Source organism: Sus scrofa, chromosome 9, assembly GCF_054392235.1.
Source record: "Sus scrofa isolate SSC_HxYL_T2T_F1_AM1 chromosome 9, Sscrofa_HxYL_maternal_Yorkshire_Landrace_v2.0, whole genome shotgun sequence".
Taxonomy (NCBI): Eukaryota; Metazoa; Chordata; class Mammalia; order Artiodactyla; family Suidae; genus Sus; species Sus scrofa.
Genome location: NC_139391.1, coordinates 88,280,481 through 88,304,733, shown reverse-complemented (window position 1 = coordinate 88,304,733; position 24,253 = coordinate 88,280,481). Strand labels below are relative to the sequence as shown.

The 24,253-nt window shown below is 36.4% G+C and overlaps 1 protein-coding gene across 12 annotated transcripts in view; it reads left to right on the top strand.

Moving 5' to 3' along the window:
- Positions 1–24,253, top strand: part of DGKB (diacylglycerol kinase beta) — a 657,175-nt gene that overhangs the window by 590,687 nt on the left and 42,235 nt on the right. The window lies entirely within an intron of this gene.

The following is a 24,253-nucleotide window of genomic DNA, read 5'->3' as shown; positions in this document are numbered from 1 at the left end:
CCTGTGAAGCAGTCAATGGGATTTTCGCTCCATGCTGTATTTCCTTAGTTCTTACTAATTTGAAGTTAGTTTGGATGAGGATAAAGAAGCAGTTCATGCACTTGATCATCTCTTGGTATTTTTGTTATTTTCAAATTTGTTCTACCTTCTTGCACATAGAAACATGCACTACATTTGAAACTTTTTTGTTTATTTTATTGTAATTATGTGATAGAAGAGAGCAAAATAGAGGTAAGCAAATTTTGAGAAATTTTTTCTAATAGAGTAAAATATGTTTGCTGCAGAAAATGGAAGAATGTGGAAATTAAAAAAGCTAAAATAAGAAATACATGTTGGCCATCATTAATAAGTCCACAAATAACAGGTGCTGGAAGGGTGTGGAGAAAAGGGAACCCTCCTGCACTGTTGGTGGGAACGTAAACTGGTACAGCCACTATGGAGAACAGTTTGGAGATATCTTAGAAAACTATACATAGAACTTCCATATGACCCCGCAATCCCACTCTTGGGCATCTATCCGGACAAAACTCTACTGAAAAGAGACACATGCACCTGAATGTTCATTGCAGCACTATTCACAATAGCCAGGACATGGAAACAACCCTATGTCCATCAACAGATGATTGGATTCGGAAGATGTGGTATATATACACAATGGAATACTACTCAGCCATAAAAAAGAATGACATAATGCCATTTGCAGCAATATGGATGGAACTAGAGAATCTCATACTGAGTGAAATGAGTCAGAAAGACAAAGACAAATACCATATGATATCACTTATAGCTGGAATCTTATATCCAGCACAAATGAACATCTCCTCAGAAAAGAAAATCATGGACTTGGAAAATAGACTTGTGGCTGCCCAGTGGGAGAGGGAGGGAGTGGGGAGGGATCAGGAGCTTGGGCTTATCAGATACAACTTAGAATAGATTTATAAGGAGATCATGCTGAGTAGCATTGAGAACTATATCTAGATACTCGTACTGCAACAGAACAAAGGGTGGGGGAAAAAATGTATACATGTAAGGATAACTTAATCCCCTTGCTGTACAATGGAAAAAAATAAATTAAAAAAATAATTAAATAAATAAAGTATAGTTGATTTACAAAAAAAAAAAAAGAAATACATGTTGATCCTACTACCCAGAAATAACTGCCATATAGCATTTCTGTTTTCCTTCTATACTTACTTTTTAATTTGTATTGCAGTATACTACCAAAATACATTTTTTAAAAAATTTATTTCCAAAACATGAGATCAAAATAAATTTCTTTGAAAACATGAATTTGAAATAGCACATGGAATTTGATTTAATAAATGGATGTACATCCCCCAAACAAGACTGTGACATATTCAAGAAAGTGAAAAGCTCTGTTTGCTGTAGAAAATTAAGAGTGCTAACAAATAGAGAGATGATCAAGGACAAGAAAATATGGGGACAAGTTGGCCCTGTCAAGGGTTTAGAATTTGAGAAAAATTAAGTTTATTTAAGGAAGGAAGTGATGTGATCAGATCTGCATTTGAGGGAGACTTGAGTGATGTGAGGCTACTAATCAGGAAGCTGTTACAGTTAACGTCCAACTAGGATGGTGGTATCAGAAAACAGAAGTGAAAAGGTATGAGGAGTAACTGGGAAGGAGCAAATGGAAAGAGAGAGGGGGAGAGAAACATGCACAACCTGACTATACTAAAAGTAGACAAAAGACTTGGGTGAATATACACCAAATTCATACAATTTTACATCTAGATAGAGAAAGGAAAAGATGGACAAATATTAGAAGTAATAGAGAAGGGACATTTTTTCCGTTTTTATTGAATACATATTCATGTATGTCCTGTATAATTTCTTTCTTTCTTTTATTTATTTATTTATTTTTTTAGGGCTGCATCTACGGCATATGGAGGTTCCTAGGCTAGGCATCTGATCAGAGCTACAGCTGCCAGCCTACGCTGTAACCACAGCCACACCAGATCCAAGCAGCAACATACACCACAGCTCATGGCAATGCCAGATCCTTAACCCACCCAACAAGGCCAGGGATCAAACCCACAACATCATGGTTCCTAGTCACATCTGTTTCTGCTACACTACAATAGGAACTCCAAGACTTGTTTAATTTCAGAAAATTAACTGACAAGTCTTTGTGATTTTTAGATTGTGGAAGGAGAAAGATGTCAAAAATGACCTATCTGGCCTAATCAGTTAGGTGGATGGTAGTGAAATTGGGAAGACTTGCAAACTTTAGAAAAGATGTAAGTCAGTATTGGGGTGGTAATGGGAATAATAAGTTAACTTAAGAAGTGTTGGGTTTGAAGTACTTGTGAGTCATTTAAATTCAGATGTTGAAAGAATAAGTTCATTGTCAGTGCCTGAATTTTGAAGACTAGAGATCAAAAGGTGTAGGTCAACTACAACATGATGGTAAATGATGAATGTTGGTGAGTGAGAATTTCTAAAGAAAGAGTACAATGAAAAGAGAACTCAAAACAAAGCCCTGCAGAATTCCATCCTTTCATTGTTAGAGGAAAGAAGGAGAGAAAAGGTAACTAGGAACATGTGACCAGAGACGGAGGAAACAAAAACATTTTCAAAGCAGAAGCTAATGAAGGAGCTACATGAGAAATAGCAGTCACATATGTCAAATACTGCAGATATCTCCACTGGAATTATGAAGTCCTTTGACTTCAGCAGCATGAAAATTGAGTTGTGAAATCAACATAGTCAGTTTTAATGAAATGTTAAGGGAAAAAAACAGATTTTAATGGTCTGAGAGGTGGGTAGGAGGGGAACAAGGCAAGGAAACTTGTAAAACTGTTAAGAAAGAGGAGAGTAATGATGAAGTTAGGAGCAAAGAGCAACTATAGAGATTTTCTTTTAAGGGGAGAATCCTAAATGGGTTAAAATCCAGATGGCAAGAACCCAGTGGAGAGAGAGTATGTATGAAAATTCAAGTAAAAGTGAGGGTATAATGCAGTGGAAATGGGCTTGCTCTATAAGGAGCCCACAAATCTATTGTAACAGAAAACAAAGGGGAAAAGGTGGGTGCTGGTTTGTGTGGGCTCTAAAATGGAGTGTTGAAGCAGTGCCCCTTTACTGACTTCTAGTTTCTCTGCAGTAGCCTGCATGGTTGTTTCTTGAGGGTAAGGGAGATTGGAGTATTTGAAGGGAGGAACCTAACTGGTGTGAGCTCCATATTGTAGAGACTGCTAGATGGGTGATCTCCACCATCCTCACCCTCCCATACTAACTGATTCTGAAAATCAGTTGTATGTTGAAATTTTGGATTGAGCCAAGTCACATTAAAACTCTGTTATGATTCTTGCAACACATTAAAATTCTGTTCTTTTCCTGGCAATAATATTCAGAGACAGATTTTTAAACTGAAGAGTTAACCTTCTCCAGATTATGCACATGGATATGTATTTAACTAAACTGTAAGAACAAAAGCAGCCATCTTTCTGGAGTGCTTTCTACTAATCAGTCTCAGAGAATTGGCTGGCTGCCCTTGATCCTGAAAAGAATTCCTGTTTGCCTTTGTGTTGAGTTAGAGTCAGGCATTTGCCCCCAGTAGTGGAAACATCACTACTTTGTGCTTGGCCATTGCACCACCAGATGTATCATATAAATACTCTAATGGATAGTGGTGGACTAGGAACATAGGAGATAATCTGATGCCGGCAGATGCTAGCAGTCAAGATTACTCAAGCTGTATTGAATTTCCTTTGCACCTGGCACTGGAGGTGTTAGCCATGCCAGTTCAATCCCCTCAACACAGATGTTCTTGTTGTACCACTTTGTATGTATAACATTTAGGTTTCTGTTCAGCTTTGCCATAGTACACATAAATACTGTAATCCAAAGACCACCCATTTATTAGTGCACCTGCATCTTCAACCAGATTTCTTTCATTCCTCTCAATGAATGCTCAACATTTTTTGAAAAATGAGATAGCTATAGGGTGAATAACATTTTCTATCTGCCAGATAACTTAACAAAATGATGATGATGTTGATGATAATGATAAAAATAACAATACCAAATCCTCCCCTATCCAAAACACAAAAACAGTGTTACTAAGACATGGAAGTAAACTGAACTATGTTTAAACAAAAGATATTTTAGTAACTTCTCTTTTATGCTTTTACTTCTGATTAGTGAAGAATATAGATTATATAAATACATAATTTTGTTCAAAGCTAAATTCTTCTTTTTATCTTTCACATGGGAGACTGGTAGAGCTTACCTCTTAAGAAGCAGATTTTCCTGTATGTGAACCTCTGGGGCCCCCACTTTGAATTAATAGGAGTGGAGCTCTCTGTAGCTGGAGACTGGATATGATCTCCCATGTACGGGATTTAAAAAACAAAACAAAACAAAACAAAACAAAAAAAAAAAAAAACTTTGGAGGGAGACAAGATCATTACTCTAGAGAATAGCCTTGTGTAGTTGCTGTCCTCCTGAAGTAGGGAAAGGGCATCAAAATGTTTTGATCTTGTTTTTATAGTTGCAAGCAGTGTCTGTATCCTTCCAAGTAACTAATTTTTAAATATCTCTCTCTATGAAAAGGAATTTCAGTGCTACTTAATTTTGGTTTGGGAGGGGGAGATGGAACTGCCTTTCATTATTCATTTGAAACAAATAAATGTTTAAACATGAGCTATATTTTAAAAATTGATGAGTGGTGATGGTTTTTAAAGTTTTTTCATCAGGAGTAATAGTTTCCAGGTTTATATTCATGTCCTGCTTACTTCCTACTCTGCATACAGCCACAATTATATTCTGTCTCAGACTTATGCACACACTCCACAGAAAAAAAAGAAACAGTGCACACCACTATATCAATATTGCTTTAGTAATTTAGTGATTCATTGTGTAGAATACACAGGCTACCAAGAAGCCAGCTAACTAAGGAATGGAGCGGAAAGAAGAGGAGAATCCAAGAGGAAGATTGAAGAAGCAAAAGAAAGTAAATGAAAAAATTAAAACTAGTCATATCCCCAAGGCCGTGAATGTCCTTTTGTTTATTTCTGACAATTCTGGGATCACTAGGATAGAAATGAACAAACACTAGCAGTGTATTCAGTAAACAGTTGGAGAATCAAGGTAGCTGCAGAGCCTACCTAGTGGAACTACATTACAAAATTAAAGACATAAAGGTAGAAAGCAGAAAAATGAAGAAGGAAAGAGTAAAAGCAAATTTACTAAATATTCTAAGAATTAATGCCAGTATTTCCATTTAGAACTCTTTGATTCAGTACAAAAATGCTGGCATATATTTATACATAGGCACAAAGAAATATCAATCCAAAAACCTAGAAAAAATAAAGAAAAAGAGGAAGATATCAAGGCTGTCTGGCAATCCCTAACGTCTAGTAAAATGGATGGGAGATGTTTGGAGTAGAACTTGAACCTCCATTAATCCTTCCTACTTCCTACTTCAGACATGAAGAGTAAGTAGAATATATGTTTTTATCCTAGACTAGTCTTTGTAGTTCTTGAGTTTTAAAGCCTTCTAATACTGTACTCCTACCTCAGTTCAAGAATCCAGAGCACTAGAACTCACTCCTTCCTGTTCAACCCTTGAAAGACTTTCCCAGTTCATTGAATTGGCTTTGTTTTTGATGATGTTGACACTATTGAGGTCCTGTCTTATACCAAGCATGGTGCTAACTTTTTTTAATCTATTCCTTTACTAGGTTTTTGTTTTGTTTTTTTTTCATTTTACAAACAAAAGGACAAGTGTTTGAGAAAATTAAATGTTTTTTCAAGGTTGCACAATTCATAACTTAAAGAACAACAATATGGACTCATCATAATGTAAAGCTTGTATGTGTACAATATAAAACTTAACTGAGAAGATCATAGAGAGAACTTTACAAACAAAATTCCACAGACATATTCAAGGATCACATAAGAAATTGTGATGATAAATCCTATTTAAATTTTGAAACAATTTTTTAAAATGCCATTTTACTTAACTTTGAGGATGTAGTGGTGGGATCCATTTTTTTCCTCATCTTTTGTTCCACATTTATACTCTCACCCTCACTGTTTTCATGCCCTAGTTCCCAAGTACAGCAGTGTCACTAAAAAGATTGCCACCTCAAGATAAAAACCATAGTTTTACTTTGACATATATTTCAGAATTTTCAGTTGCAGACAACAGGATTCAGTCTCACTTGTCTGAGAAAAAAAGTATTTATATCATTATTATTAGTAGCCCAGAGTGTATCCAAAGTACAGAAAATGAGGCTTAAAAGCCACACTGCCAGAAACCACAGGCAAAGTACATCATCTGTCTCTTCCATAGGGAACTTTAGTGTCACTGCTTCTGTGTAAAACAAAACTTACCATAGAGATGTAGAACACAGGATGCTACCCTCCAACAGTATTCCCTCAGAAACAGAATCTCCTTGCCATCCTGGCTGAAGTCATTTTGCCTGGCTCCTCCTTCTTCCAGCCAATGAATTTCAAACTAGGCCTCACATTGGTGCACCTCATTGGCAAAGTCCATGTCACGTGCTTGTTGCTCATATGCCAGTGGACCATATGCTGATTCCAAACAAGGCAGGGTGAGTGAGCTTCTGCTCTCTGCTGAAGGCAGGATTTATATTCCTGAAACATAAAGGGATTGCTTTAAATGTGTTGAATGGCAAAAAGCAAAACAAATGTCTTCAGTACCCAAAAGAGAAGCACTATAAGAGAAAAGATTAATTAGAAGTTATTTTCCACATCTACAGTCTTCATTCATACTTTTTTACCCTAATACTTATATTTTCTGTATCATATTTGTCTTTCCCTTAGTTGAATGTTAGTAAATGGATGTAAGTTATACTTTAGTACCATTGTCTTAAAACAAATTGATTCTCTATCAGAGATCTTGCTACAAAAATAGTTGAAACAATTGAATTTTAGGAGTTCCTATTGTGGCTCAGGGGATTATGAACCCGAATAGTATCCATGAGGATGCAAGTTCAGTCCCTAGCCTTGCTCAATGAGTTAAGGATCCATGAGCTGCGGTGTAGGTTGCAGATGCAGCTCGGATCTGGCATTGCTGTGACTGTGGTGTAGACTGGCAGCTGCAGCTCCAATTCAACCCCAGCCTGAGAACTTCTATATGCCAGGGGCACAGTCCTAAAAAGCAAAATAAAATAAATAAATAAATAAAATTAATCTAATGTAAGGTTTACTTGTATCTCAGGATTTTTCCAAACTTTGATAATTTTATCTTTGCAGTAATCCAGTAAGTCAAGCATGATATATGACATTATTTCCACTTTACAAATTAGAGAAAACTGGATTTCAGAGGAGTCATGTGATTTCTTAATGCCTAAAACCTGATTATGTTGACTGTTATATAAAGTATTTCAGTGGAGGATTAACAGCCTTTCACATAAGTTCAAGCTCTTTACCATTGTTTATAAAACTGTGTGACCAGCACTTGCTTACATTTTTAACCTAATCTACCTTTTTCCTCATAAGCCCTGAAATTCCATGCTGCGGCCAATTTGAACACTTTCTTAGTCATTTTAAACATCAGAATTTATCTAATGTTTCATTGTGCCTTTACACATACTGTTGCTCTACCTGAAACAACCATTGCTTACCTGTTCACCCAGCTGAATCCCATATTCTCAGGGTGTTGCAGACATGTGACTTCTCCTGAGAAATCTTCCCTTAAGGTTTAACTTTTTAAAAAAATGTTAAAAAGAATGGGAGAAAATATTTGCAAACTATGTATCTGATAAAGAGTAAATATCCAAAATATATAAGGATCTCCGACAACTCATTAGCAAAAACAACCTCCCCCCCCAAAAAAAAAAAAACAAAATAGATGTTTCTCCAAAGAAGACATACAAAGGATGAATAGGTATATGAAAATGTATTCAATATCACTAATCATCAGGGAAATGTAAATCAAACCACAATGAAATAACTTCACACCCATTAGGATGGCTGTTCTTTAAAGAAAAAAGTATTTGTGAGCATGTGGAGTAAAGGGAACCCTTGTACACTGTTGGTGGTCATGTAAAAATTGGTGCAACCACTATGGAAAGCAGTATGGAGGTTTTTCACAGAATTATTAGGACTACCAAATGATCCAGCAGTTCACCTTTGGGGTATATTCCCATAGGAATTGAAATCAGAATCCTAAACATACCTGTATTTTCATGTTCATTGCAGCATTGTTCACAAAAGCCAAGACATGGAAGCAGCTTCAGTGTTCATGCATGGATGAATGCATTGAGAAAAATGTGGTGTGTATATATATACACATACACACACGATGGGACATCGTTCAACCTTTAAAAAGAAGGAAATCCTGCCATTTGTGACAATATGGATGGAATAGAAGACATTATGCTAAGGGAAATAAGCCAGACATAGAAGAACCTACACTACATGATCCCATTTGATGATTCTAAAATAGTCAAATTCATAGAAGCCTGGAGGAGAATGAGGGTTGCCAGGAACTGGGGGAGGGGAAACAGAGCAGAATTGGTTAAAGAATATAAAGTTTCAATTATACAAGAAGAATAACTCTTAGAGATCTAGTGTGCAGCATAGAGCTTACAGTTAACACTATATTGTACACTTAAAAAATTTACCAAGAGAATAGATCTTAGGTTAAGTATTCTTATCACAAAGAAGAGAGGAGGAAACTTTGTGAACTGATGAGTGTTTACAGCATAGACTGTAATGATGGTTCCATGGGTGTATGTTTATTCCCAAACTCATCAAATTGTATACATTGAATACGTAACGTTTCTGTACATCAATTACACCTCATTATAGTGGTTTTTAAAAAAGAAAAAAAATTGACAGATTAAAAAAAAAGTTGACAAAAATTAAATGTTTTAGAACATGTATGAGTCAAAGAAGTCTGTGGACCAGATTTAGCTCTCTGACCAACAATTTGTGACTCTTGTTCTCTTAAGAGATGATACAAGATGTCCCAACAAAAGAGGAGCTTTTGGGTTTTGGAAGAGAAAGGAGAAGTTCTGCAGGCAGCCAAAGGAAGGAGTTACTATGAGTGGGTCCCTGGAAGTCCTGAAAAGGTGGTAAAATGTCCTCAGATGGAAGAGCTGGGGGAAAGCTGGAGAACAAGTCTCAACAAGTTTCCTCCGTCCCCCATGTTCATGGCATCGGAATGCAAACTTCAACACCATGAATAACAGTGGCAGTAGGACAGTAAGAATGAGAAGCTGTTTTCAAATTATCCTGGCTATTATACAGCCTTTAGAGAGGAAATTGCTCTTTAAAATATCTGAGATGGAATTTACTGAGAAAATACAATAATGGGAAAATGGAGACAGAATTAAATTGGTTACCAGGAAATAAAAACTATGATATTTTTGTTGAACACCCAGTGTGAGCTTACAGCCACACACACACACACTCAGTCTCTCTCTCTCTCTCTCTCTCTCACACACACACACACACACACACACTGAATGCTTAATTTAAATGATTAAAATTTTCCCAAATAAAAGCACAGACCCTAATTTCAAAGAATTGCATGAAAATAACTATCAGAGATACAGGACAGAAACAATTCACGTAAAACATTTCTTTTTCTCTTTGAATTGATCCACATGAGCATACGTTCCCCTTCTGTATCCAAGTCCCGGCTTTTCATATTCTTTTTTGTGTGGAAAATAGTTGCTACTCTGTTGTTGTAACAGGGCTCTTGGCTATTTCATAGTGTTTCAAAAACAACAACCTCTTTTTATCAAGTTCACTAAGAACTTGAACCTTTTAGTTCTCATGGGCAAAGAGCCAATGAAGTTTTATGAAACAATTTAGGTCAATGTTAACTCCTCACCAAATCGTAAACCCTATGGTTTCTCACCAGTTTTATTCTTCCCTATTTAAGACGTGTGTGGAGAGTCAATCTTATGTAATGGTTGAAGTACTGTCAGTGACTTAACCAGAGATCCCAGGCTAATCATTTCCTTACTCCTGTTTATCTAGACAGACATACACAGACACATTTAGAAGGTTCAGTTTTCCAAGGCTACTTGTAGATCTGTGTAGAGGAGCTGCAATAAATCAGAACAATTAAGCTTTGGGTCATATCAGAGTCAAACATGGATGCATGTATTAGGCCTCAGTATACAAGTGTCCATGCGTTAAAATGTCATCCACTCCAGCAGAGTTTGTTGAAATTTGTGAACCGAAGCACTTGTCCTGTCCTCATTTTAAAGTATATGATTTAATATAAAGCAGTGATTTATATAAATCATTGGTTGAAAAAACATAAATGGACAATTTTTTTTTGTCTTTTTGCCTTTTCTAGGGCCGCTCCTGCGGCATATGGAGGTTCCCAGGCTAGGGGTCGAATCGGAGCTGTAGCCGCTGGCCTACGGCAGAGCCACAGCAACGCAGAATCCTTAACCCACTGAGCAAGGCCAGGGATCGAACCCACCACCTCGTGGTTCCTAGTCAGATTCGTTAACCACTGCGCCACAATAGGAACTCCAGGACAATATTTTAAAATGCTATTACGTCGTCTCATTTTCCTCCTCTATGCTTGTCTGTGAGTGCCATTTCCAATTTTAGATCTTTTCTAATAGATGATACTGGGAAGCTCAGTTAAAATGACAAAAGGATAAATATCCTGAAATTCCCTGGAGAAGGAAAGAATAAGGATGACATTTAAGTACCTTTTATGGGTGCTTTTTAACAGGAAGTTTCAGATTATCTATATATTTGATTGTCGACGGGCATCAAATTTTTCTTTGCCCGGCACCTGCTGAAGTAGGTGCCCATCATTCTTCCAGTGACCATCACAGTGCACGTCACGGAGTCAGAAATGAAGCTTTCTGAAGTACTTTCATGTGAGGTAGCTCATCTAAGTAAACCTATTCCCATTTCCTACAGCCTCATGACATTTTTCAGAAATCCAGTGTTATGATTGTATGGGCTATGCTCTGTAAAATTTGAAGAGATGCCATTCACATGGTAAGAATGTGAATGGTGACCTTAGAGTTAGATGGTGTACAACCAGACAACTGCACACACTGGCCTGCGGCTTTAGTGACTTCTGGAATCAGAAGCATTTCTTTTTGTTAGTGTATCCCAGCTGGCTTACTCCAATTTAAACGCTTTGATGCTAAATATTCTTGTTTATACATGTGAACCTTCTCTAAATAAGGGTGAATCATTGCTGCCCTTGGAATTTATTCATTATCAGAATAGAAGAGTATAAAAACGTGAAGTCAAAATATATATCCATCTCAATGCTGTTATTGATTTTGTAGCTCCTCATCCCAATTAATGATTGACCAATCCAGTTATCATTATCAAGGAAAATTATGAGAATGTTTTTGTGTATATCCTCTAATTTGGTGCAGGAAAATTTGAGTATAGAAAGAATTAAAGTTGGAACTTTCTTTTTGGGCTACTGTTCTTTTTGATACTGGCCCCAAAGCAGAGATTATTCGCACATCTGTTGATTTTTTTTTCACGTTGCACACATTTGCACCTTTTTTTTAATGTCGACTGAATCACTTAATTGTAGAGGAGCATTCATTTTAATGTAAATCTTACAGTATTACATGAGTGAATGTATGAAAATAGCTTGGAACAGTTTAAATTGGGCAGAATTCTGCTTTGATCATAATGTGCCTCTTCAGCATTAAAATAAACTTGCAACATATGCTGAAAAACATGTGTAATAAGTACGTGCCTCTTGCATGGTGACTTTGCTGGAAAAAATAAATCATCATTTAATATAATTCAAAATTCGTAAAATACTTCCAACATCTAACAATGTGAGGATATGATTAGCATCTTATAATGACAGATAATTACCTGGGTATTTCTGACTTAAAGAAAGAATTTTTAAAATTTTTAAATGTTATCATGTTATAATCATTTTTGGAAATATGTGAAAATAAAGTGTTTAGTTGGCAGCTGTGTAACACCTTATTGTATTATTATAGACTTCTAACGTATTTATACTATTTAAAAGATATCAAAAAATAAAAAATGAGATATCAAAGTGGCAACTTGATTCCAATCTTTAGAGTGGACAGTAAAAATAACAAAGTTATCAGTATTTTTGAATCATGATGATAATTGAGAAGAATTAGGAATAACAAAGGAATTTCCAAAGACAAAATGGCTAGAAAACAACTTTTTCCTTTGAAAATTACCTTGATATTATTAATTTATGACGGTAATCCAGAGAATCTTCCCATCCCATCTGTATCTTTGAGCTGTCAGAAGGAATTGTGATATCCTGAAAAGAACCCTAATTTATCTCTTGAGATTTCTTCACCCCAACTGTAAAATTTTATCACTAAGAAGTCTTCCATTTTAAGTTCATTTCGTCTAAAATGGCTTAAGCATAATTCTTAAGTACTATTCTAACAATGGCTTAAGCATAATTCTTAAGTACTATGCATGTGTTAAATCATGAAAAAATGTGGGAAACTAAACAGCCACATAAATGTAAGAAATAAGTACTATATAAAATACAATCTGTCAGTATTTACCTTTAATTTTTTTTTCTTTTTTCTTTTTAGGGCCGCACTTGCAGCATATGAAAGTTCCCAGGCTAGAGGTTGAATCAGGGGCTGCCAGCCTACACCACAGCCACAGCAATGTAGGATCTGAGTCACATCTGTGACCTACACCACAACTCATAGTAATGCAGAATCCTTAAACCACTGAGCAAGGCCAAGGATGAAACCTGCATCTTCATGGATACTAGTTGGGTTCACTTCCACTGAGCCACAATGGGAACTTCCAATATTTACCTTTAATTAAAAGGAATATGTTTGTCACTTGAGGAAAATTTCTCTAAAATCATGAGCCATTTGTTTTTTGTTTTTCCCAGCTAGTACTCATAAAACAAATTCAAAGGTGAATGGGTCTTTCTTTTGGAGACACTTAAGGAGGACTCTCAGAAAGTTTCAGGTGTACTTAATACAATGTATTATTACTAATTCACCATATGCTTATTGATTGTCTGCTCTGTGCCAGATTGTGCATTTGGAGATCTAAAAACAAAACAAAACTACACACTCCAGAGCAATACTGTATGATTCTCGCCCTTAAAGAGTTTAAGTTAATTTGGAGATAGTGTGCATACCCACATCATTCTTTACTCCTAGAAATCCTCTCTTTGGAGTTTCAGAGAGCTCCTCGTGAATGCCCAACAGAGCTCACAAGGTCAGCATATCCTAAAATAAACTCCCCATGTCCTCTGCTTCCCCACTGGTTTCCACCCAGATTTCCCTGTCGGTTGGTGGCACTGCCATGGGCCTGCCTAAACAGCATAAGCCTGGGTATCATTGTCCTTCTAACACTCTCCATCTCCCAGCTGGTGGTTCTGTCACTTCTCCCTGCTACATAGCTCTCCCTTTCATGCACATGGTCAAAGCCTTTCTTTAATTCCTTGTCTGTCGTTCCTTATGAGAATTATTGCAGCCATGTTCCATTTGACCACTCTGCTCATTACTTCATTCCTTTACAATCTGTCTTCCGAGTGCCTCCCTTAATCTTATTTTTAAATTTCAATCTAATAATTTCTCTAGCTTAGAAATCTAACTGGCTCCCAGTCAACTGCAGGGAAAATCCAAACTTCCAAGCAATGTTTATAAGACCCTTCATGACTGAGTCATCATGACTGCATTTCTCTCAGCTCTTCTCCTTCATACTTATAATCCAGGAAAATAGAGATTTTTGTAATTCACGGAACCTACCATTGCCATTGCAAAGTCATTGTGTTTCCATGCACACCGCTTATACTAGAGGAGCTTCACTTAACCCAACCTTAGAAAACTAAAACTTACCATTGGTATCATCAGTCCAGAAAGACTTAGCCCTGAACTTCTCCCCTCTCAACTCTCTCCAGTACCAACTACCACCCAGGGAATTAAACACTCAACATTTTTGTCAGTGTGTAGTTAGAATATGCATCTATTGTAGCTCTAATTATACCACGTTACAGTTTCTTTCTTAACTTATGATTTATCTTAAGGATACCAGCCTCTTTGAAGTTAGGAACTGTAACTTCATTCTCATCCATCTCAGTCACCTTCCATAATTCCTGCCATATATTGATCTACTGAGCATTTATTTGGTACTCAGTGTAACTTTGTAGTATGAAATAAATAGATAAATGAACAAATGATTGTTAGTTATTTTGAAACAGTATGTATGATATAACAAAATATAGAGATAAAATTTAAACCATGAAAATAAAAATACTTGCCAAAATTCCTAATCAAGATGGAACAAAATGAGATCACCAGAAACTCATCAGAACTATGTAAAAATTGGGATTACTTTTGGGAGTAGTGTTGGAGGAAAAAAGTCAGAATTGAACTAGAATATGGGTAATGATCATGGTCAGTAGTAAGGAGCTCTCATAGTCCATTAGGCAATGAGATGACCAAGTAAAAAGTGACTTGTGTCATTTTTAACTGTGAGGTCTTGCACTCTAGGGTCCACCCTATGTGAATATTTGATACTGTGTTTGCCGCCTCACAGTGTGTGTTGTGTCAAGAGGGTCACAAAAATAGTGTTTTTATTACATTTAGCAGTGGGTTGGTGACATAAAAAAGTGTTACAGAAGAGGTATTATTAAACTAAGCCTTAAAGGACTAACAGTTTAAGTAAGAGAGGAGGGAAAAGCTTTACATAATATTAAGCAGTGGAATAATATCAATGGGCCGATTTTAGAGAACAGAAAATAGTAGTTTGAACAAGATGTGAAAATTTGCATACAGGAATGTTGGAAATAAAGTTAAGATTATGGAAAGCTGGATGCCAAAGTTCTTACTGTTTATGGCATACAAACCAATGAAATGTGTCTAGAAAGGAGAATGACACCACCAGAGTATACTGAGGAGGCTAAATCTGGCAATAGAAAGAACCAGAAGCCATGACACTCAGGTGCCATTCAGTTGTGAAAGATTCAGTTCAGCCAACTAAATAAAACTAGACTGCTTTTATTTTAAATGTTTAAATTTAAAATTATTGTGAAAGATACAAAGTATACATATTTGCTCATGCAGCAAAAAAAATGGAAGACAAAGCTCGGGAATGGCTGGATCTAAGTGCTCAATTCATTAACCAGGATGGCTCCTCCCATGCAAGGGCAGGTTGCCCTCCAAAAGCTCTGGACTTAGGCTCATTTTTGAACCTACAGTGAAATGTGCACTTGTCCTTTCCAAAGATTGTATTCAGAATCTTTGTTTATGTCTTGCTCACCACTGTATCCTTAGCACCTTGCCTGGCAACCGACACACATGATTTCTGAGATTTTCTTTGATTTTTTTTTTTTTTTTGTTTTGACACTTTTGGTTTTGTTTTATCTGAGATTACAATAAGAGTGTGGTAAATATCATATGTCTTATTTCCTAATATTGCTAGCCAGAGACCTAAGCTATTGTATACTGTATTGTATACTTTGTCATCATTACTATAATTGTTTCAAAAATCATGAAAGATACCAGTAAAATTATTGCATTAGTTTAATAGCCTAGTAAAAATCTTCATTACAGTGGGCTGTCACTAGTCCAGTTATGATGTAGCTTTGCTCTACTTACCAATTCAGTCACACTGAACTTTTGATTCTACTATGTATGGCAGCTAGAACACCTGGCCATCATCTCTTCACTGCCATTCCTTGTGGGAATAAGACCCAGTGTGGGTCTTATTTCTGCCCCTGGGTGCACAGTGATCCCTATCCTATACCAAGAAGCCAGCTGAGTACTGACCTAGTTTCTCTGTACCCCTTTGACTCTATGATTGAAATGCTCTTTGCCTTGCCTTGTGGAAACTTGGGTTCAGGGAACTGACATCAATGTTGTGGGTAATAAAGTCTTGGATCTCTGACTCCAGAAATTTGTGTCTTCTGCCAGACTCCCCCAGACTGTGGAAGACAACATTAACTTTCAAGAAAGGGAAAATCTCAGCTGCTTCACTTCTTGACAATGATGTATATTCCCCAATGAAAACTCCTCTTATCCGGGTTCTCTCTAGACACTTGCTCTCTATCTTTTTCTTATTACTCTCATTCCTTTGCTTCAGAAATTTCTACTTTTTATTGATGATCTATGAAAAACAGAGCTTTTTTACTTGCTATTTAACATTCTGTTATGAATGTGTTTAGTCCCAAATGCTAGTTTTAATCTTTTGCTAAGAAAAAAGGAAAAGAATTGAATATCTGGGTACAGCTCTGAAATTCTACCAAATAATTCAATTCTTTCACCCGATCCCCACATCCTTCAAGCCCAGAGGTGTGAATTTATCAGTCCAAAATGAGTCACCTTGGACACATCAGTCTATTTCATACTTAGTGACCTTAGTTGGGTGACTTTCTTCAGAGAGAAGTTGCAATTCTATCTGTAACATTTGCTCAATAATACATACCTTTCCACATGATAGATGCAAACCTATGAACTTGTCCAACAGAAACCACTAGTAGGTATTCTTTGAAATGTGTATCTCAGCTATGCAAATACATTTGAGGAAGAGACCTTTCTACTAACATTTTTCCAATGAAATTGATACATATTCTGCATTTTTACCTAAGAGGGGAAAAAATGAATAGGAAGGTTCTGCACAGGAGCTTTGAACTATCTGGTAAAAGTGGCGATCAGTCCAAACACATTAAAATTCTATTTTCCTTTCCAAGTGTTTGCTGCAGATGACCCCCACTGATCTTAAATATATTTCTGTATCTGTAACTGAATAGAGGTTTTCCGTACAGCATGTTCTAATGGCACTCTGGCCTTTAGCCAACAAGGCACTGAATAAGGCTATTTTTAAAATACAGAAACTGGGAACAGCTGCAGCAATCAAATTTGATAAAAACAGAGAGGAACTTTGCTTTTTTTTACGGTTTGTCCAAGTTTAGACTTCTTTCATAGAACTGCTTTTGTTCAGTTGTATGAAGGGCTACAAGACCAATACAGTGAAGCCCTTTTAAATAAATAACTTGTAAAAGAATGCTACTAAATGGAATAAATTTTCTTTGTACTAAGCATATCCATGCAGTAGTACTTTAAATTGTCTTTTAAAAAGGACATATCTCTTATATGAGGTAGGAGAAGAAAGAATTATGTTAGTAAACTTTGTACTATGAAAGAGGTTTTGGTTTCCCCCACCCCCAAAGGCACTCCTTGAAAGGACTGATAAAGTCTTTAGTTTCTCAGTGTTGGAAATCTGAAAGTTTGCGTTTGAGCTTCTCTTATGTTCTCAAGTGTTCTTCAGGGTGAGGTACTTTGTTCCATTTCTAATTTTCACATTACTATTAGTCATGAATGTTGCTGTATTTCCTTAAAAAAATGAATTAATATCAGTAGAGTTCTTTTATGAAGATAAAATGACATCCTTTTTAAACAGTAAAGGAAAACTTTTTCACAGAGACCTTTTGTATTTATCTGAATCCCTCAACATGTCTACATACAAGGGCTTATTCTTTATTTTTTTTTAAATTCAAGCTCTTTGGAAACTTGTCAGTACATGATTAATAAGCATCATGAGGTGAATAGACACTGAAAATTTCCTATATAGTGGTAGGTTGCAAGTTCTCTCTTCTAAGTGATTTCATATGTGGAGTGAATTTCTCTGCTAACTTCATAATTGACAAGACAAAGGATATTGTATTTCTTATAAGTATTTACAAATGGGATTAATTTAAAACCCCCATCCAAATAAAGCTACTTATGTCAACATTAATTCAATTTAGTAATCCAAGATGTAATATAATTCTTTTTCTATAGCCATAAAGTCATAAAATAAAATTATCTTACTTCAGAAGAAAGAAAAAAAAGGAGGATATATACAAAATAGAAGAATTCAGGTGTATTTTAACCTATACTAACTTAACAGGTAGCCTATTAGATATGTTGGCCAACCCATTTATGATCTGTGATAAGCCTAAAAGAATGAAAAAACCAAACTTTAAGCAGTGTCTTCTGTAACTTGAATGAGTCAAGAAGTGCGTTTCTTTAAATGGTAAGGCAATGATGATGTGTGTTTGCTAGTGCTTGAGATCATAACAGTTCCTGTCTCCAGTCCTGTTTTCATGTCCTGTCCTCGGTTGAGGGGGTGGTCCTCACTCTTGCATAACAGCAAAAATCCTTAAACACACACACTGTTCTAACCAGAAACTGCGGCATTCCTGCTGTGGAGAGCCTTGAACTCAGCAGGCACTCAAGGGCCCTCTGGCAGGACACCAAGATTTCAGGATATAATCCTATATTTTAACCACTATCAACAAGTTCCAAATGAAGATTACTGAGATTTAATTCTATTTATTCTGTAGCCAATTTTCTGAAGACCAACTGCCAGGAGAGTGAGGTTTACTTCTGACGCACATTGTTTTTATGCAAATGGCCTTAAAAAGCACAAAACCCCAATGTAATAAGAACTTCTATCTCTTGCCAGAAGTACAACATTTATATGTAACCAGGAATAATTAAATATCAAACTCAACTCTTTTCTACAGGACAATTTTTAGTGTCAATCCCTATTTCTCTCCATTATATTTGGTCTTTAATTTTTCAGCCTTAAGTTTATATGTGTGTTCAAATGGATTTTATCTTTTTAATATTTTATTGTTTTTCCTCAAGTGTATTTCATATTTCATTGAAACTAAAGTAAGGAGTCAGGATAAATATACCCTTATATTATCTAACATAGTTCAAGAAAATAACTGATTTTCAGGGTGCTTCTGGAAATTGAATGTAAAGCTCTCATAGTCATATGTAAAGTGATATTGGCACTGCCCCCTAATAAATCAGATTTTAAATTGCTTTTTCATTGTTGGAACTACTTAATTCTTAGGAGAATAAGGACTGGTGATCTCCCTGGTGACTTTAGCCCCTTAGCAGGCATTAGGGTTGGGGTGCATGATACCCTTCCAAAAGTTATTCAGAATTTGCTGACATAAGCCTCCATTCAGGAGCACTGGCTTTGTTTAGTGATGGCACTAATGTGAGAAGACACATGAAGTAGCTTGGTTTATGGAAGAGGGCAGGAGAGGCACGATGCTGTGAAAACATCCCCTCACACACTAATGGCCCATTCACACAGAAAACAAGTGACAGCCTTCAGTCTCTCCACAAAGCTTGCTGAGAACAAACTGACTCAAGAATCCAGAAGCAGCAGTGTCAGATTCACTGCTAGCTTGCACCTCCTAAACTCTCTGCTTGCATTTACTGGTAGTACATGTTACCAGTTGTAGCAATAGATTGCTCATTAAGCTGGCTCACTCTGTGAATGAAATGCTTGTGATTTCTTGGGCTGTGTGTCCTGAGCTGAAGACCATTTTTCAAGTAGGCCGTCACAAAGTGATTTGCAAGCCCTCAACTGCTTTGGTCACAATACAGAGGTTGTTGACAGTGCATCACACTATGATTTCTGGTCTTTACTCCTTTTTTTTTTTTTTTTTGTGGTATCCATTTAGGAGGGTTCAGAGTTTCAGAATGAAAATACGTGATGTTATAGTCAGCTTTAGCTGGGTGCTTAAAAAAAAAAAAAAAAAGCAGATGGCTTTGAAAGAGATAATCAAATCTATTCCTTTTTTTTTTCTTTTGTCTTTTTGCTGTTTCTAGGGCCGCTCCCGTGGCATATGGAGATTCCCAGGCTAGGGGTTGAATCGGAGCTGTAGCCACGGGCCTACACCAGAGCCACAGCAACACAGGATCTGAGCTGCATCTGCAACCTACACCTTAACTCACAGCAACGCCTGATCCTTAACCCACTTAGCAAGGCCAGGGATCGAACCTGCAACCTCATGGTTCCTAGTCAGATTCGTTAACCACTGAGCCACAATGGGAACTCCAATCAAATCTATTCTTTAAAAATCATCTCTAACATCAGGCATATGATTCCACTGTATATATATTTCTGTATTTACCTTAACTCCTTACTTTTCATATTTCAACAAATAATGGGATATTTCACACTGTTAGATTTTTCAAAGAACTCTTATTAATCCATTTATGTACTAGACTCTAACCTGTTTCATGTTTAATTTCTAACCACTTTGGGTAGAAATCCTTTCAAAGAGTATTTTGCAATTCTTAGCATACTTATAAAGATTCTTTAGAGTATAATTCACACACGTGACCTGGAATAGACATCATGAATGAGTTTTACGTGATATTACACTTGGTGACAGAATCTGAAATGATTTAGTGGTAGGATGACGTAGTGGCACCATTTTAAGGTATTATATGTATTTCTTTCTCGTATTTGTTCTTTTCATTACTGATAACATTCAGTTGGTTCTTACTGTTGTCAAATATGTACAATAACCTGGATTTGGGTTATTGGAAAATCAGATTTTTTAACTATTTGTGAAGACTTGAACAAGTAACATAGTTTCCTCATCAATAAAATGAGGAGAATAATACCAGCCTCTAAAAAGCATTGTTGGGCGTCTTAGATGAAAAAATGCTTATAAATCCCTTAGCAGAGAGCCTGCTCATAAGAGGCATACAATTTATATACTCCCCATTTCCTTGATATAATTGTATAGTATGTTCCCTGAGGTGCTAAAAGTTTGCTTTAAATATACTTATACTGAGAAACAGAGTTCATGTTAAATTTCTGCTTCAGCTCTCTCCACTCAGCCCTTTCTAATTACATTTTCTAATTTGTAGAGGTCGGGGAAGACAGCTATAAGAGGTACCTCTAAATTAAGAATCAATGAGCAATAGATAGACACATTCATAAAGAATCCTTGAAGAACTCACTTTGGTGGAGGAATTTCATATATCCCTTGGCTTTTTAAAAGTTTATTTTAAACATTTCAAATGTTTGCTAGATAAAAGAAGCATCACTTGAAGGCATTCAGTCTACCCACACTGAGGAGGTACAACTCCATGGCTAGCCTGGTCTCACCCTGGCCAAATAAGGACTTAATAGGTGATGATATAATTAATGATTTATGGTAATGACAAAATGTCCTTGCTAGGTCAATGAATGTCCCTCTGAACGTGACTTCCCACTGTGCTGTAGCATGTTGCTAGATACCATGTACAAAGGAATATACCCTGCCCTGCCCCCACCCTGTTCCTCTCCCTTCAGTACCCGCTATATTCAACAAAATGCCAAAATGCTAAACCCCACATTCAGTCTGTGTTTATAATGCATCCTCTTCTGTTCCCTACATATGGCAGTCTGAAACAATTACATAATGAGACATATTATCAGAGTATAACTGTCAAAAATGAAGAGACTAAGCTATGAATAAATATTATCCATTTATTAGCTGTGCTGTTCTTGTATTTTCAAACCCTTATTGCAGTCCTGACTTTCAGATTTTGCATTCATACTCCCAGTCACCTGTGTAGCAGTAATACAGCACTAACAGTGTTCAGGAAAATATAAACAAAGTTAAAAGCAAATTAACTCTAGGGTTTCATATCACTTTTGTGCTATAATTCTCTTCGCCAGTCTGCTGAAATCTACTGACTCTTCTCAGAGTAATGTTTTAAAAATTTTTTTACAAAGTAGGCTTACAAAGGAAACCACTATATTGAAATGCCATAAAGATTTTGATTTAGTAGCATAAGTGCTTCTTTTTTAATAAATGACCTCTAAAAATCTAGCAATGGCTCAATAATCAAGTGCTTAATTTCGGTTACATGTTAGTGAAAATAAAGTTCTATTTTTCTGCATTCAGAGTCACTGACCTTATGTTAAGTATCTTGTTCTACTATATCCCAATTAAGTTATTTCACTAAGTTTCTTCCCTTTGAAGCACTTCTTCGAGATTTTTTTTATTTTAAATATGAAAATGCCAAATTTGGCAGATTCTCTTGCCTCTGTAATACCCATAGATCCATTTGGAAAGATATGGTCACTCTTTCAGAAACATAGGATTTTTTCCCCTTCAAAAGTATGTCTCATAACATTAAATTGAACAAAAGCGCTGTCTTCATCAGGGTAGACACGCTTCCCACAGCTAGGACGTCTGGATTTCTCAGTGCTCAGCAAATGACTCTCATAGCTGGAGCACTCACCTGGATCTCTAGACCTGGATGCAACTTCTGCCTTCCTCTCTATGACTCTCCTTCTTTACCTTGACACAAGAAAGCCAACCAGATGCAATGACTGAGTATAACGTTGAATGTTAAGCTGCTCTAGTTTCTTTTGTGATAAAATTATGTAGAGACTTTCATGTTTCATGATTAATTACAAACTGATTACGAGAAACCTCACAGTATCTGACTGTGGCAAGATTCATGGTTGAGAGCAGCTGTTTTTTGGACCAGTATACACACCCTAAAGAACAAGTACTTGGATGTTATATCTTTCAGGCCACTGTGATGCTGTTTAGGATTTATGGTGGCAGTACTAAGTGAAAACCTCAGTGGCCTCAAAGAGTTAATGTTTCTTTTAAGCAGAAGTTGGCGCTTTTTTTTCCTCAAGGTCCAAATAATAAATATCTTAGGCTTTCTGGGCCATATGGTTTCTGCTACAACCACTGTCTTCTGCCATTGTAGTGTGAAAGCAGACAGACAAAACCTAAATGAATGCATGGCTATGTTTCAATAAAAACTAATTTATGAACATTGAAATTTGAATTGAATATAATTTTCAGATGTCACAATATATTATTAAAATTTTGGAGTTCCCTTTGCAGCACAGCGTAAGTGGATCTAATATCCATGAGGATGCAGGTTTGATCCCTAGCCTCGCTCAGTGGGTTGGGGATCCGGCCCTGCCATGAGCTGTAGTGTAGGTGTCAGACGCGGCTCAGATACCACATTGCTGTGGCTCTGGGGTAGGCCGCCAGCTGCAGCTCCAGTTCACTACTCCTACATTTATTTATTTATATAATTTTTTTATTTTCCCACTGTACAGCAAGGGGGTCAGGTTATCCTTACATGTATACATTACAATTACATTTTTTCCCCCACTACTCCTACTTTTAAACATGAAGGCAGTAGATAGGGAGCATGCCAGTTAAGGTGGTGAATCTGCTTGGGGGTGCCATCTCAAGGAGGCCTACACTTAAAATACATTTTAGAAGTTCTTTTTTGTCACAGTGGGTTAAGAATCCAGTGTTGTCACTGAAGTGGCTTGGGTCCTTGCCATTGCATGAATTCATCCCTGGCCCAGGAACTTCCACATGTCATGGGAATGGCCAAAATAGATAGATAGATAGATAGATAGATAGATAGATAGATAGATAGATAAAAAAATTTTAACTGGAATGTGAAGTGAGGAAGTATCTGATGCTTCTGTATAATACCATATATAGAAACAGTTCAAAATTATATAGAAATTATTTTTGTCTGAAACCAGTCAAGACTGATCTCAAAGACAGTGTATGAGAGGCAGCAGTTGTACACAGACATTGCAGGATGCTTTATTCAAAAATGTGGAAGTGTCATGGAAATAAGTTTATGCAGCACAAATTAGAAATTTTTTTCTGAACAACTTAATTAGAAGGAACATGGTATTTACTTACTTTTTTGAGAATTGGTAAATATTCTAAATATTCTATTTCTACACAGTCCTTTGTGTTAGCAAGAACATGGAAGTTTGAAAGCCTGTGTCTTCTAAGTCCATAAGAAGTGTCTTAATTGCCAATTATTAATAGTGGGTTTGATTTTCAGGGTAGTCTTATGGGAAGAAAACAAGAAATTAAAAGAAAGGAAAAAATCAGAAGGAGGGTGGTAGACAGTAGCAATATGTTGTGGATGTAGACAATCCCTGTGATTCACGGAAAAGTTAGGGCTTACAGATTAACTCTGTCATGAGAAAGCATTTCATTTCTTGTAGAATACTTCCCATCAACCAGATCATTACAAAAATTAGCATAAAATTTCACCTATTTAAGAATCAGGCAGTGCAAACTACACAATACTAAATATGAACTTCAGTTTAGCGGCGGTGGTTGTTGTTGTTGTTGTTTTATAAATATCACCAGACACACATCTGCGGTTTTAGTGCTTGCCACAGTGCAGTTTTCTGGTTGACATATATCTAAGAAATGTGCGTATTAACACCCAGGCTCTAGAGCCAAGCACATTTTAGTGCCGGCTACAGCTGAAAGAATATGTTTCCATTCCTTGTCCATCTGTTCTCAGCAACATAAATTTAAGCTAGAAACACAGAATAAGTTTCATGAGAAATAAGTCTAAATATGGCTTAGAAAAGCAAGGTGAATGCTTTAAGTTATTATGACTTGTTAACATTTCATTTGGTAGCTAGATGGTTGTGTTTATATGAAGAAAACTAACACTGCAGCTAGACCTTA